The following is a 17,197-nucleotide window of genomic DNA, read 5'->3' on the forward strand; positions in this document are numbered from 1 at the left end:
GGTTGTCATGTTCCTTGTTCAGAGGAGAATTGCCTGGTATTTCGGTGCTGGACTGACCATGTAGGCGGGATCAGAATGATATACTACAGGAAAGTTTTCCTCTGTGAAAAGCACAATTGGGCAGAAAGAAACTACTACCAGGTGGCAACCGGGCCATAGAACAAGCTATTGATGCTGCTGTTCGTTCCTGGCAGACTGCTTCTCATTCTGTTTTGCATATATAAATATGATCCTGGGGATAGTCTCCCTAAGGGTGATGGGGGAAACCAGACGTGGACTCCTTGCCCAATGTGCTTAGAGGGATATGGCTGCACCTCACTGACGAGGCCCAAAGGAGGCTGAAACGATCGTCTGGGGTTGTCATGTTCCTTGTTCAGAGGAGAATTGCCTGGTATTTCGGTGCTGGACTGACCATGTAGGCGGGATCAGACTGGTATACTACAGGAAAGTTTTCCTCTGTGAAAAGCACAATTGGGCAGAAAGAAGCTACTACAAGGTGGCAACCGGGCCATAGAACAAGATATTGATGCTGCTGTTCGTTCCTGGCAGACTGCTTCTCATTCTGTTTTGCATATGTAAATATGACCCTGGGGATAGTCTCCCTAAGGGTGATGGGGGAAACCAGACGTGGACTCCTTGCCCAATGTGCTTAGAGGGATATGGCTGCACCTCACTGACGAGGCCCAAAGGAGGCCGAAACGATCCTCTGGGGTTGTCATGTTCCTTGTTCAGAGGAGAATTGCCTGGTATTTCGGTGCTGGACTGACCATGTAGGCGGGATCAGACTGATATACTACAGGAAAGTTTTCCTCTGTGAAAAGCACAATTGGGCAGAAAGAAGCTACTACCAGGTGGCAACCGGGCCATAGAACAAGCTATTGATGCTGCTGTTCGTTCCTGGCAGACTGCTTCTCATTCTGTTTTGCATATGTAAATATGACCCTGGGGATAGTCTCCCTAAGGGTGATGGGGGAAACCAGACGTGGACTCCTTGCCCAATGTGCTTAGAGGGATATGGCTGCACCTCACTGACGAGGCCCAAAGGAGGCCGAAACGATCGTCTGGGGTTGTCATGTTCCTTGTTCAGAGGAGAATTGCCTGGTATTTCGGTGCTGGACTGACCATGTAGGCGGGATCAGACTGATATACTACAGGAAAGTTTTCCTCTGTGAAAAGCACAATTGGGCAGAAAGAAGCTACTACCAGGTGGCAACCGGGCCATAGAACAAGCTATTGATGCTGCTGTTCGTTCCTGGCAGACTGCTTCTCATTCTGTTTTGCATATGTAAATATGACCCTGGGGATTGTCTCCCTAAGGGTGATGGGGAAACCAGACGTGGACTCCTTGCCCAATGTGCTTAGAGGGATATGGCTGCACCTCACTGACGAGGCCCAAAGGAGGCCGAAACGATCCTCTAGGGTTGTCATGTTGCTTGTTCAGAGGAGAATTGCCTGGTATTTCGGTGCTGGACTGACCATGTAGGCGGGATCAGACTGATATACTACAGGAAAGTTTTCCTCTGTGAAAAGCACAATTGGGCAGAAAGAAGCTACTACCAGGTGGCAACCGGGCCATAGAACAAGCTATTGATGCTGCTGTTCGTTCCTGGCAGACTGCTTCTCATTCTGTTTTGCATACTAAAAGACCTATCAGGGAATGATATCGTCCGTGATCAGTGCGTCAGTTAAATCTGTCAGCTAAGAATGCTAAGGAAAAGGACAGAATGTAAGACATATGTCAACACTGTGAAATGTAAAGTGTAAAGTATAATTATTCGAACTGGGGTGTGTAGCAGAAGAAGATAGAATGAAACATATAGAGGAAAGTGCCTTATTAAATAACATAAAAACCAACAAAAACAATGCAGACCATAAAGCCTGCGCATATAAATATCGATAGGCAGAATAACGATGGTATGTTAAAATCTACTCCCCAAAGTAAAAATTAACAGATATTTGAAAACTGGAAATATAAAAAATTACTGAACCATAGATTACATAAAAATATGCTTGTAAAAAGATTGATCTATATTTATATGATATATCTAATCAATGTTAATGTGTGCAGAAGCCTATAACAAAAATAAACTACTAAACTAGAGATCAAAATAATCATGTACTATTCTGAAATAAGGAATAATCAATACTTCATTGGCATGCTAAAAATGCATAAATAGAGAAAATATGATAAAATATAAGAAAATGCTCACTATAGATTGATATCCAAAAATTAATAGTAAATGTATATTAAAGAATGTGTCTATACACATTGATAAACACAAATTAGTGTGCTGCTATTTTATAATACTGTGTTTAACCCCTTAACGACCGAGGACGTGCAGGGTACGTCCTCAGAAAAAAGGCAGTTAATGCCTGAGAACGTACCCTGCACGTCCTCGGTGTGGAAAGCAGCTGGAAGCGATCCTGCTCGCTTCCAGCTGCTTTCCGGTTATTGCAGTGATGCCTCGATATGGAGGCATCCTGCAATAACCTTAAATGGCCATCCGGTGCAGAGAGAGCCACTCTGTGGCCCTCTCTGCACCGGACATCGGTGGCCGGTAACGTTGGTGGGTGGGAGCTGACTTGGGAGGCGGGTGGGCGGCCATCGATGGGCCGGGTAATGTAGAGGGGGGCGGGATCGGGGGCGGGGGCGATGGGGGCGCGCAGAGGCGCGCGCGCGTGCACGTCGGGCGGCGGGCGGGCGCGTGCACGGGGCGGGAGCGGGTGGGAACCGCTACACTACAGAAAAGACTGTGGTAAAAGTTTGTGTAAAGCTTTTTATTTTTAAAACAAACCCAGTCAAAGGTATCTAGGAGGGGGTGGGGGTTTGTTCTTTGGTGGGTAGGGGAGCTACACTACAGAAAATGGGGGATAATAATAATAATAAATAATAAAGCAACTATTTTTTTTTATAAACTGGGTACTGGCAGACAGCTGCCAGTACCCAAGATGGCGGCCATTAAGGCAGAGGGGGAGGGTTAGACAGCTGTTTGGTGGGGGATCAGCCAGGTTGGGGGCTAAGGGGGGCTCCTACACAGCAGCATATGTAAATATGCTTAAAAAAAAAAACCAAAAAGCCTAAATATATATTTTATTTTAGTACTGGCAGAGTTGCTGCCAGTACTTAAGATGGCGGGGACAATTGTGGGGTGGGGGAGGGAAGGGAGCTGTTTGGGAGGGATCAGGGGGTCTGATGTGTCAGGTGGGAGGCTGATCTCTACACTAAAGCTAAAATTAACCCTGCAAGCTCCCTACAAACTTCCTAATTAACCCCTTCACTGCTAGCTATAATACACGTGTGATGCGCAGCGGCATTTAGCGGCCTTCTAAGTACCAAAAAGCAACGCCAAAGCCATATATGTCTGCTATTTCTGAACAAAGGGGATCCCAGAGAAGCATTTACAACAATTTGTGCCATAATTGCACAAGCTGTTTGTAAATGATTTCAGTGAGAAACCTAAAATTGTGAAAAATTTAACTTTTTTTTTAATTTGATCGCAATTGGCGGTGAAATGGTGGCATGAAATATACCAAAATGGGCCTAGATCATTACTTGGGGTTGTCTACTACACTACACTAAAGCTAAAATTACCCCAAAAAGCTCCCTACATGCTCCCTAATTAACCCCTTTACTGCTGGGCATAATACCCGTGTGGTGCACAGTGGCATTTAGCATCCTTCTAATTACCAAAAAGCAACACCAAAGCCATATATGTCTGCTATTTATGAACAAAGGGGATCCCAAAGAAAAATTTACAATCATTTATGCCATAATTGCACAAGCTGTTTGTAAATAATTTCAGTGAGAAACCAAAAGTTTGTGAAAAAATTTGTGAAAAAGTGAACGATTTTTTGTATTTGATCGCATTTGGCGGTGAAATGGTGGCATGAAATATACCAAAATTGGCCTAGATCAATACTTTGGGATGTTTACTAAAAAAAATATATACATGTCAATAGATATTCAGGGATTCCTGAAAGATATTAGTGTTCTAATGTAACTAGCGCTAATCTTGAAAAAAAAATGGTTTGGAAATAGCAAAGTGCTACTTGTATTTATGGCCCTATAACTTACAAAAAAAGCAAAGAACGTGTAAACATTGGGTATTTCTAAACTCAGGACAAAATTTAGAAACTATTTAGCATGGGTGTTTTTTGGTGGTTGCAGATGTATAACAGATTTTGGGGGTCAAAGTTAGAAAAAGTGTGTTTTTTTCCATTTTTTTCTCATATTTTATAATTTTTTTTAAAGTAAATTATAAGATATGATGAAAATAATGGTATCTTTGGAAAGTCCATTTAATGGCGAGAAAAACGGTATATAATATATGTGGGTACAGTAAATGAGTAAGAGGAAAATTACAGCTAAACACAAACACCGCAAAAATGTAAAAATAGCCTTGGTCCCAAACGGACAGAAAATGGAAAAGTGCTGTGGTCATTAAGGGGTTAATGAAGCACTTTCCTCTATATGTTTCATTCTATCTTCTTCTGCTACACACCCCAGTATGGATTTCGGGAACCTAAAATTTTGCGTTCGCGAACGTCGAACTCGAATTCCGCAACTGTTCACAAGCGGGTGAACCGCCATTGACTTCAATAGGCAGGCGAACTTTAAAACCCACAGGGACTCTTTCTGGCCACAATAGTGATGGAAAGGTTGTTTCAAGGGGACTAACACCTGGACTGTGGCATGCCGGAGGGGGATCCATGGCAAAACTCCCATGGAAAATTACATAGTTGATGCAGAGTCTGGTTTTAAGCCATAAAGGGCATAAATCACCTAACATTCCTAAATTGTTTGGAATAACGTGCTTTAAAACATCAGGTATGATGTTGTATCGATCAGGTAGTGTAAGGGTTACGCCCGCTTCACAGTGACAGACCAAACTCCCCGTTTAAAGGGACAGTCTACACCAGAATATTGTTTTAAAAGATAGATAATTCCTTTATTACCCATTTCCCAGTTTTGCATAACTAACACATTTATAATAATATACTTTTAACCTCTGCGATTAGCTTGTATCTAAGCCTCTGCAAACTGCCCCTTTTTTCAGTTCTTTTGACAGACTTGCAGTCTAGCCAATCAGTGCCTGCTCCCAGATAACTTCTCGTGCACGAGCACAGTGTTATCTATTATGAAATACATGAACTAACACCTTCTAATGGTGAAAAACTGTTAAAATGCAATCTGAAAGAGGTGGGCTTCAAGGTCTAAGAAATTAGCTTATGAACCTCCTAGGTTAAGCTTTCAACTAAGAATACCAAGAGAACAAAGTAAAATTGGTGATAAAAGTAAAACGGAAAATTGTTTAAAATTACATGCTCTATCCAAATTATGAAAGTTTATTTTGGCCTAGACTGTCCCTTTAACGCACAACAAACAACCGCAAACAGTCCATTTGCACAACCGCAAACTCCCCATTTGCACAAGGTTGGATACCAAGCTAGCCATGTCCCGTTCCTTGTCCTCACTGATGTTATTGAAGGTCTCTTCCTCCACCCAGCCACGTACAACACCAAGGGTCCCCGAAAGGTGACAACAAGCCCCCTGGGACACCTGCTGTGTTTGGTCTTCCACCTCCTCAAAACCACCTTCCTCCTCTGACTCCTCTTCTTCAGACTCCTCTCTCTGCATTGCCTCTCTCTGCATTATTATAAGGTGTGTTAAGTAGTACTATTCTTATCAGTTTAATTCCTGTTATGTCCCCTATCAGGGGACGTGTATATGGCATGGATTTTAGGAACCGGGAGATGGAAAAAGATGCTTGGTCGGTCCTCCTACTTCAAATTTGGGGCACTGCACGTGCAATCTACTGTGCCACCAGATAGGAGTGGTGTGTTAAGTAGTACTATTCTGATCAGTTTAATCCCTGTTACGTCCCCTATCAGGGGACGTGTATATGGCATGGATTTTAGGAACCGGGTGATGGAAAAGATGCTTGGTCGGTCCTCCTACTTCAAATTTATGGCACTGCGCGTGCCATCTACTGTGCCACCAGATAGGAGTGGTGTGTTAAGTAGTACTATTCTGATCAGTTTAATCCCTGTTACGTCCCCTATCAGGGGACGTGTATATGGCATGGATTTTAGGAACCGGGAGATGGAAAAAGATGCTTGGTCGGTCCTCCTACTTCAAATTTGGGGCACTGCGCATGCAATCTACTGTGCCACCAGATATGAGTGGTGTGTTAAGTAGTACTATTCTGATCAGTTTAATCCCTGTTACGTCCCCTATCAGGGGACGCGTATATGGCATGGATTTTAGGAACCGGGAGATGGAAAAAGATGCTTGGTCGGTCCTCCTACTTCAAATTTGGGGCACTGCACGTGCAATCTACTGTGCCACCAGATAGGAGTGGTGTGTTAAGTAGTACTATTCTGATCAGTTTAATCCCTGTTACATACCCTATCAGGGGACGTGTATATGGCATGGATTTTTGGAACCGGGAGATGGAAAAGATGCTTGGTCGGTCCTCCTACTTCAAATTTGGGGCACTGCGCATGCAATCTAATGTGCCACCAGATAGGAGTGGTGTGTTAAGTAGTACTATTCTGATCAGTTTTTCGTCCCCTATCAGGGGACGTGTATATGGCATGGATTTTAGGAACCGGGAGATGGAAAAAGATGCTTGGTCGGTCCTCCTACTTCAAATTTGGGGCACTGCGCATGCAATCTACTGTGCCACCAGATATGAGTGGTGTGTTAAGTAGTACTATTCTGATCAGTTTAATCCCTGTTACGTCCCGTATCAGGGGACGTGTATATGGCATGGATTTTAGGAACCGGGAGATGGAAAAAGATGCTTGGTCGGTCCTCCTACTTCAAATTTGGGGCACTGCGCGTGCAATCTAATGTGCCACCAGATAGGAGTGGTGTGTTAAGTAGTACTATTCCTATCAGTTTAATCCCTGTTATGTGCCTTTTTTTATTGGTTTGGTTTTTGAAGCCACAGTGCTGCACCAGAGGCCAGAAAAATTAGGCATGTACACATGCCTGAAAAATAAGGTATTGTTGCAGCCGCTGCTGTAGCAGAGGCCAGAAAAATTGATGTTTGTTTCCCAGGCAGAAAGTGCTCTTAAACATTGCTGCTTGAACCCTAGTTGGTGGCGGATAAGTCAAGCAAGTCATCCGGCATTCAGAGATAAAATACAGCAGCGTGTGGACCATTTTTAGCCCAAGGCTCATCTCATCAGGCCTTTTTTAGTCGAATGTATCGCCCAATGTCAATCCCTTCCTGATCCATCCCTCATTCATCTTAATAAAGGTGAGGTAATCTAGACTTTTTTGACCTAGGCGACTTCTCTTCTCAGTGACAATACCTCCTGCTGCACTGAAGGTCCTTTCTGACAGGACACTTGAAGCGGGGCAGTCCAGAAGTTTTAACGCAAATTGGGATAGCTCAGGCCACAGGTCAAGCCTGCACACCCAGTAGTCAAGGGGTTCCTCACTCCTTAGAGTGTCGTGATCTGCAGTTAAGGCGAGGTAGTCTGCAACCTGTCGGTCAAGTCGTTCTCTGAGGGTGGACCCCAAAGGGCTGTGACGATGCATAGTGATGTCTCGAACCTAAAATTTTCGGTTCGCGAACGGAGGACTCGAACTTCCGGTATTGTTCACGAACCCGCGAACCGCCATGGAATTCAATAGGCAGGCGAACTTTAAAACCTACAAGGACTCTTTCTGGCCACAATAGTGATGGAAAAGTTGTTTCAAGGGTACTAACACCTGGACTGTCGCATGCTGGAGGGGGATCCCTGGCAAAACTCCCATGGAAAATTACATAGTTTATGCAGAGTCTGCTTTTAAGCCATAATGGGCCTAAATCAACTAACATTACCAAAGTGGCTGTCTCAAAACATCCCGGACAGAAGATAGATTGATAGATAGGATAGATAGATATACATAGATTGATAGTTAGATAGAATCGATAGAAGAGAAATAGATAGATTTGTTAGATATATAATTACCCTAATAAAGTCTAATAATTAAACATGCGTTCTTGGACCCAACTAGGTTGTGTTAAGTCGTACTGTTCTTCGCACTTTCAGCCCTGTAACTCCCCCTATTGGTGGAGGTCTATATGGCGGTTATGATTACCCTGACAAAGTATAACACCAAGACACGTGGTCTGGGACCCATGGTAATTTTGTTGTGTTAAGTAAAACTTTTCTTATCACTTGAATCCCTCTTACCCCCCCCTTTTGTTGGAGCTCTATATGGCCTGCATGATTAGCCTGACAAAGTATAATAATAAAACATCTGGTCTTGGACCCATGGTAATTAGGTTGTGTTAGTGTAAGTAGTACTATTCTTATAACTGTAATCCCTTTTACTCCCCCTATCAAGGGAGGTCTATATGGCCTGCATGATTACCCTGACAAAGTATAACATCAAGACACACGGTGTTGGACCCATGATAACTAGCTTGTGTTAATTAGTACTTTTCTTAGCACTTTAATCCCTGCCCCCCCCCCCATCGGGGTTGTTCTACAGGGAGTGCAGAATTATTAGGCAAATTAGTAGTTTGACCACATCATCCTCTTTATGCATGTTGTCTTACTCCAAGCTGTATAGACTCGAAAGCCTACTACCAATTAAGCATATTAGGTGATGGGCATCTCTGTAATGAGAAGGGGTGTGGTCTAATGACATCAACACCCTATATCAGGTGTGCATAATTATTAGGCAACTTCCTTTCCTTTGGCAAAATGGGTCAAAAGAAGGACTTGACAGGCTCAGAAAAGTCAAAATTAGTGAGATATCTTGCAGAGGGATGCAGCACTCTTAAAATTGCAAAGCTTCTGAAGCGTGATCATCGAACAATCAAGCGTTTCATTCAAAATAGTCAACAGGGTCGCAAGAAGCGTGTGGAAAAACCAAGGCGCAAAATAACTGCCCATGAACTGAGAAAAGTCAAGCGTGCAGCTGCCAAGATGCCACTTGCCACCAGTTTGGCCATATTTCAGAGCTGCAACATCACTGGAGTGCCCAAAAGCACAAGGTGTGCAATACTCAGAGACATGGCCAAGGTAAGAAAGGCTGAAAGACGACCACCACTGAACAAGACACACAAGCTGAAACGTCAAGACTGGGCCAAGAAATATCTCGAGACTGATTTTTCTAAGGTTTTATGGACTGATGAAATGAGAGTGAGTCTTGATGGGCCAGATGGATGGGCCCGTGGCTGGATTGGTAAAGGGCAGAGAGCTCCAGTCCGACTCAGACACCAGCAAGGTGGAGGTGGAGTACTGGTTTGGGCTGGTATCATCAAAGATGAGCTTGTGGGGCCTTTTCGGGTTGAGGATGGAGTCAAGCTCAACTCCCAGTCCTACTGCCAGTTTCTGGAAGACACCTTCTTCAAGCAGTGGTACAGGAAGAAGTCTGCATCCTTCAAGAAAAACATGATTTTCATGCAGGACAATGCTCCATCACACGCGTCCAAGTACTCCACAGCGTGGCTGGCAAGAAAGGGTATAAAAGAAGAAAATCTAATGACATGGCCTCCTTGTTCACCTGATCTGAACCCCATTGAGAACCTGTGGTCCATCATCAAATGTGAGATTTACAAGGAGGGAAAACAGTACACCTCTCTGAACAGTGTCTGGGAGGCTGTGGTTGCTGCTGCACGCAATGTTGATGGTGAACAGATCAAAACACTGACAGAATCCATGGATGGCAGGCTTTTGAGTGTCCTTGCAAAGAAAGGTGGCTATATTGGTCATTGATTTTTTTTGTTTTTTTTTTTGAATGTCAGAAATGTATATTTGTGAATGTTCTGATGTTATATTGGTTTCACTGGTAAAAATAAATAATTGAAATGGGTATATATTTGTTTTTTGTTAAGTTGCCTAATAATTATGCACAGTAATAGTCACCTGCACACACAGATATCCCCCTAAAATAGCTATAACTAAAAACAAACTAAAAACTACTTCCAAAACTATTCAGCTTTGATATTAATGAGTTTTTTGGGTTCATTGAGAACATGGTTGTTGTTCAATAATAAAATTAATCCTCAAAAATACAACTTGCCTAATAATTCTGCACTCCCTGTATATGGCCTGCCTGATTACCCTGAAAAAATATAATAATAAGACATGCGGTCTGGTACCCATTTTAACTAGGTTGTGTTTTAAGTACTACCATTCTTAGCACTTTAATCTCTGTAACTCCCCCTATTTGGTGAGTTCTATACGGCCTGGATGATTACCCATACAAAATATAATAATAAGACATCTGCTCTTGGTCTGCGACCCATGGTAACTATGTTGTATTAATTAGCAATGTCCTTCGCATTTTAATAGCTGTTACTCATACTCACCCTATCAGTGGAGGTCTATATGGCCTGCATGATTACCCTTACAAAATATAATAAACAAACATATGCTCTGGGACCAATGGTAAGTAGGTTGTGTTAAGTAGTACTGTTCTTTGCAGTTTAATACCTGTTACAACACCAAATGGTGGCAGGTCTATCTGGCCTTCATGATTAGCTGCACCCAAACCCCAAAAAAAGCCGAGTGGTCTTAGACTAACAAATATTAAAATGTATGATAATGGAGCGCTCAAGGAGAGCTAAAGTACAGCCGTATTGGACAGATAATACCAGATTAAAGTAGACTATAGCAAGCGCAGAAGATTAACCACAAATGCCTAATCTATAAATCCTATATTAAATACAAAGCAGTACTGCAAATAAATTACTAAAAATAAATGCAATCAATGAAATGCGGATAAAAAATGCGATTAAAAATGGGTATATTTATATAGAGCAACTCATAAGTATGTTTATAAAAAATACCTTTCATAAATATACTGAAATTCATAAAAATACATTTAATACAATAAGTAAAAGGTCGACCTTAATATCTCAAAAAACATGCATCAGTTAATACAATAAAATACAATACAAAAATCAAAGTTTACAAAAAACAAAGTGCAGAATACACTGGTTCTGTGTGTCCAATCGAACAAATGTAAAATAGTCTGTAAGAGAGTCTTTTAGTCCTTTGTGCTTGCAAACTTGAGTATCCGTGTAGACGACAAGCCTCCTAGTGACAAAGGACAGATTCCTTAAGGCAGTGTGTAGAGCCTTATGTGAAATAAATAATCTGTACTCACAGTTAAGAAAGTCGATATCTGCAAAAGTATGATGCCCAGGTGCATATACTTGTAAGTTCAGTAGTCCCAAAGGATCACCACACTATATAATTGATAACAATTTGATGATAAAAATTTGAAGATAAAAATTATTTATATACGATATGAATGTAAGCGTATATAGTAAGTAACAAGTATTAACTATTCGCAATCCTGGAGCCTTCAATCCTACCAGCGGCAGCTAACTGAATAACCCCTAAGAACTGACAGGATGATTTGTAATCAGGCTGAACAGTCTAGGGTGCCGTGGGCCGAAAATTCAGATACACCGTCTGGTCACAGGAATATCGGCTCTATGCGATACTAGATATTAACTCCGTGAGCGGAGTGGTTAAGAGCTCACGGAGTTAATATCTAGTATCGCATAGAGCCGATATTCCTGTGACCAGACGGTGTATCTGAATTTTCGGCCCACGGCACCCTAGACTGTTCAGCCTGATTACAAATCATCCTGTCAGTTCTTAGGGGTTATTCAGTTAGCTGCCGCTGGTAGGATTGAAGGCTCCAGGATTGCGAATAGTTAATACTTGTTACTTACTATATACGCTTACATTCATATCGTATATAAATAATTTTTATCTTCAAATTTTTATCATCAAATTGTTATCAATTATATAGTGTGGTGATCCTTTGGGACTACTGAACTTACAAGTATATGCACCTGGGCATCATACTTTTGCAGATATCGACTTTCTTAACTGTGAGTACAGATTATTTATTTCACATAAGGCTCTACACACTGCCTTAAGGAATCTGTCCTTTGTCACTAGGAGGCTTGTCGTCTACACGGATACTCAAGTTTGCAAGCACAAAGGACTAAAAGACTCTCTTACAGACTATTTTACATTTGTTCGATTGGACACACAGAACCAGTGTATTCTGCACTTTGTTTTTTGTAAACTTTGATTTTTGTATTGTATTTTATTGTATTAACTTATGCATGTTTTTTGAGATATTAAGGTCGACCTTTTACTTATTGTATTAAATGTATTTTTATGAATTTCAGTATATTTATGAAAGGTATTTTTTATAAACATACTTATGAGTTGCTCTATATAAATATACCCATTTTTAATCGCATTTTTTATCCGCATTTCATTGATTGCATTTATTTTTAGTAATTTATTTGCAGTACTGCTTTGTATTTAATATAGGATTTATAGATTAGGCATTTGTGGTTAATCTTCTGCGCTTGCTATAGTCTACTTTAATCTGGTATTATCTGTCCAATACGGCTGTACTTTAGCTCTCCTTGAGCGCTCCATTATCATACATTTTAATATTTGCTAGTTTCTATAGAATCTGAGAGACTTCTATTTTGTTTTTGGAGTTTGTGTAGTAGTTTTATTTTGGCGCAGTCTCACACCTCTGTGTATACCGCTGGTCTTAGACTAACACCCATGGCTAACTCGGTTGTTTCAATTAGTACTATTCTTAGCACTTTCATCCCTGTTACGGGTGGTCTACATGGCCATCATTATTAGCCGAACAAAATACTACAATCCAACCTTTGCTCAGTCTTCATAGGCCCTTCATTGTCTGTGTTTTGATAGTATAGTTCTTATTATTTTTATAGCTGATACAACACCGAATGGTGGCAGCTCTATATGGCCTGCATGATTAGCCGCACCCAATACAAAAATAAATCCAAGCGGTCTTGGATTAACACCCATGGCTAACTCTGTTGTTTCAAGTAGTACTATTCTTAGCACTTTCATCTTATCATCCCTGTTACTTCCAGGACTCTCGGTGGTGGTCTACATGGCCATCATGATTAGCCTAACCAAATACTACAATCCAACCTTGGCTCAGTCTTCATAAGGCCCTTCATTGGCTGTATTTTGGTAGTACTGTTATTATTAGTTTAATACCTGATACAACACCGAATGGTGGCAGCTCTATATGGCCTGCATGAATAGCTGCACCCAAAGCCAAAAAAAAAGCCAAGCAGTCTTGCACTAACACCCAAGGCTAACTCTGTTGTTTCAAGTTCTACTATGCTTAGCTCTTTCATCTCATCCCTGTTACTTCCAGGACTCTCAGTGGTGGTGGTCTACATGGCCATCATGATTACCCTCACCAAAATATAACAACAATACGTGCATGCAGGGAACCATGGTAAGCTTACTTCCTTTTGCAAAATCGAGTATAACAGTTGCAGGCAGAGGTTCTGACCCTGCATTATGGCTGCACCTCTCCCTAAAAGAGGCATGCGTTACAGAGTCTGTGGGCATGTATGCAAAGAGCTGGCCTGCCTAAAAAGAGGAGCAAGACTGTACAGGTTGTTCTCCTTCAGCCGTTTTATACGCTGTCCCACGGCCATGACCCTCAACAACCACAACAGAATGAAACACCACATATGCCATCCTTTTGAGCAACAGAGTACAGGTATGGCATTGATTTTAGTTACACTGCGATATTTATTATGAACCGTGAAATTGAAAACAAAAACATGATTGGACACCAAGTACAGTACAGGTCGTTCTCCTTCGGCCTTTTTAGAATAGTGTTCCGGACCCCCAACAAAAACAACAGCAGGAAAGAGGACATATGGCATCCTTTTGAACAATAGATGACAGGTAAGGCATAGATTTTACAAAGCCATAGATAAATTTTTTGCAACTGTGAAATAAAAAAAAACATTGATTGGACACCCAGCACACTTCTTTATCCTTAGGCCTTTTTATAAGAGGCTCCCGGAGCCTCAACTGAAACAACAGCATGAAAGAGGACATATGGCATCCTTGTGAACAATTGATTACAGTTAAGGCATTGATTTTAGAATCCCAGAGATCATTTATATGACCCAGGAAATAGAAAAAAACATTGATTGGACACCCAGTACACTTTTTTCTCCTTAGGCCTTTTTATAAGAGGCTCCCGGAGCCTCAATAGAAAAAAAAACATTATGAAAGAGGACATATGTCATCCTTTTGAATAATAGATTACAGGAAAGGCATTGATTTTAGAATCCCAGAGATCATTAGTTGCAACCGGGAAATAGAAAAAAACATTGATTAGACACCCAGTACACTTATTTATTCTTAGGCCTTTTTAATAAGAGGGTCCCGGAGCCTCAACCGAAACAACAGCATGAAAGAGGACATATGTCATCCTTTTGAATAATAGATTACAGGAAAGGCATTGATTTTAGAATCCCAGAGATCATTAGTTTCAACCGGGAAATAGAAAAAAACATTGATTAGACACCCAGTACACTTTTTTATCCTCAGGCCTTTTTAATAAGAGGGTCCCGGAGCCTCAACCGAAACAACAGCATGAAAGAGGACATATGTCATCCTTTTGAATAATAGATTACAGGAAAGGCATTGATTTTAGAATCCGAGAGATCATTTATATGACCCGGGAAATAGAAAAAAACATTGATTAGACACCAAGTACACTTATTTATCCTCAGGCCTTTTTAATAAGAGGGTCCCGGAGCCTCAACTGAAACAACAGCATGAAAGAGGAGATATGTCATCCTTTTAAATAATAGATTACAGGAAAGGCATTGATTTTAGAATCCCAGAGATCATTTATATGACCCGGGAAATAGAAAAAAACATTGATTAGACACCCAGTACACTTATTTATCCTCAGGCCTTTTTAATAAGAGGGTCCCGGAGCCTCAACTGAAACAGCAGCATGAAAGAGGACATATGGCATCCTTGTGAATAATAGATTACAAAGGCATTGATTTTAGAAACATAGAGATCATTAGTTGCAATCATGAAATCTAAAAAAACTTAGATTATACACACAGTACACTTCTTTATCCTTAGGCCTTTTTATAAGAGGCTCCCGGAGCCTCAACAGAAACAACAGCATGAAAGAGGACATATGGCATCCTTGTGAATAATCGAGTACTGGTACGGCATTGATTTTAGAAACCCAGAGATAATTGTTTGTAAAAAAGAAATAGCCCCAAAAACCATGCTTGGACTCCCACTCCAGGTTGTTCTCCTTCAGCTTTTTTATAAGAGGGTCCAGCACCCTCAACAGAAACAACTGCAGGAAACACCACCACATATGCCATCCTTTTGCACAAGCAAGTACAGGTATGGCATCCATTTTAGAAACCCAGAGATAATTGAGAGGAACCAGGAACATTTTTCTAAAAATGTGATGGGGCACCCATTGCAGGTCGTTCTCCTTCAGCCTTTTTATACCATGGGCCACGGCCCGCAACAGGCACAACAGCATGAAACACCACATATGCCACCCATTTGCACAATAGAGTACAGGTATGGCATAGATGGAACACAGAGATAATTTAGAGCAACCAAGAGACGGATAAAGATGCTTGGTCGGTCCTCCTCCTTCAAATTTGTGGCATTTTGCGTTCAATTTAATGTCCACCAGATATGAGTGGTATGCTAAGTTGTACAATTCATAACAGTTTAATCACTAGTGTTATGTGCCTTTTTTTTTATTTGAGTTTTGTACCCACAGAGCTGCAGCAGAGGCCAGAAAAATTAGGAATGTACAAATGACTGAAAAATTTGGGTATTGTTGTAGCAACTGCTGTAGCAGCGGCCAGAAAAATTGATGTTTGTAAAACATTTATAAAGTACCCTAAAAGCTTGTGGCTTGAACACTAGTTGTTGGCGGATAAGTCAAGCAAGTCCTCCGGCTTTTTTTTTTAAAAAAAGGCCAGCCTGTGTACCAGTTGTAGCCCAAGCCAGCTCATCTCATCATCAGGCCTTTTTTATTCAAATGTATTACCCAATGTCAGTCCCTTCGGGATCCAGCCCTCATTCATTTTTATAAAAGTGAGATAGTCAAGGCTTTTTTGACCTAGGCGACTTCTCTTCTCAGTGACAAAACCTCCTGCTGCACTGAAAGTCCTTTTGGACAGGACACTTGAAGCGGGGCAGGCCAGAAGTTCCATTGCAAATTGGGATAGCTCAGGCCACAATTCCAGCCTGCACACCCAGTAGTCAAGGGGTCCATCGCTCCTGAGAGTGTCGAGATCCGCAGTTAAATCTAGTTAGTCTGCTACCTGTCGGTTGAGTCTTTCTCTAAGGCTGGATCCCGAAAGGCTCTGATGGTGCATGGGAGTTAAAAAGGTACGCATGTCCTCCATCAACAAGACGTCAGGAAAGCGTCCTGTCCTTGCCGCCGTGGTCGTGGGAGGAGGATTGATTTCATCTCTTCCCCTGTTACATTCCCGTGGTGCTGTGACATCACCCTTATATGCTGTGTAAAGCTTAGTTTTTAATTTATTGTTAAAATGCTCCATCCTTTCCGACTTGCAGGAATTTGGTAACATTTCTGGAAATTTATGGTTATACCGGGGGTCGAGGAGCGTGGACACCCAGTACAGGTTGTTCTCCTTCAGCTTTTTTATACGAAGGTCCCTCAACAGGCACGACAGCATGAAAGAACCCCATTTGAACAAGGTTGGATGCCGAGCTAATCATGTCCCGTTCCTCCTCCTCACTGATCTCACTGATGGTATCTTCTTCCCCCCAGCCAAGTACAACACCACGGGTACCAGAGAGGTGACAACAACGAGCACCCTGGGATGCCTGTTGTGCTCGGTCTTCCTCCTCCTCCTCCTCCTCAAAGCCACATTCCTCCTCTGACTCCTCTTCCTCACAATCCTCTTCCTGCATTGCCGCAGGTCCAGCAAGCAATGCTGATTCGGCTGTTTGTGGGGGTGATGGACACCACAACTCTTCCTCTTCACGCTCATCTACTGCCTGATCCAGCACTCTTCGCAGGGCACGCTCCAGGAAGAAAACAAATGGTATGATGTCGCTGATGGTGCCTTCGGTGCGACTGACAAGGTTTTTCACCTCCTCAAAAGGACGCATGAGCCTACAGGCATTGCGCATGAGTGTCCAGTAATTTGGCAAAAATATCCCCAGCTCCCCAGAGGCTGGCCTAGCACCCCGGTCATACAAATACTCATTAACAACTTTTTCTTGTTGGAGCAGGCGGTCAAACATTAGGAGTGTTGAATTCCACCGCTCTCCGCTTTCAGGCAAGTCAACCCCAAGACGGCGTGACACTGCCGTACCCAGGATT

This window comes from Bombina bombina, chromosome 1 (genome assembly GCF_027579735.1).
Source record: "Bombina bombina isolate aBomBom1 chromosome 1, aBomBom1.pri, whole genome shotgun sequence".
Lineage (NCBI taxonomy): Eukaryota > Metazoa > Chordata > Amphibia > Anura > Bombinatoridae > Bombina > Bombina bombina.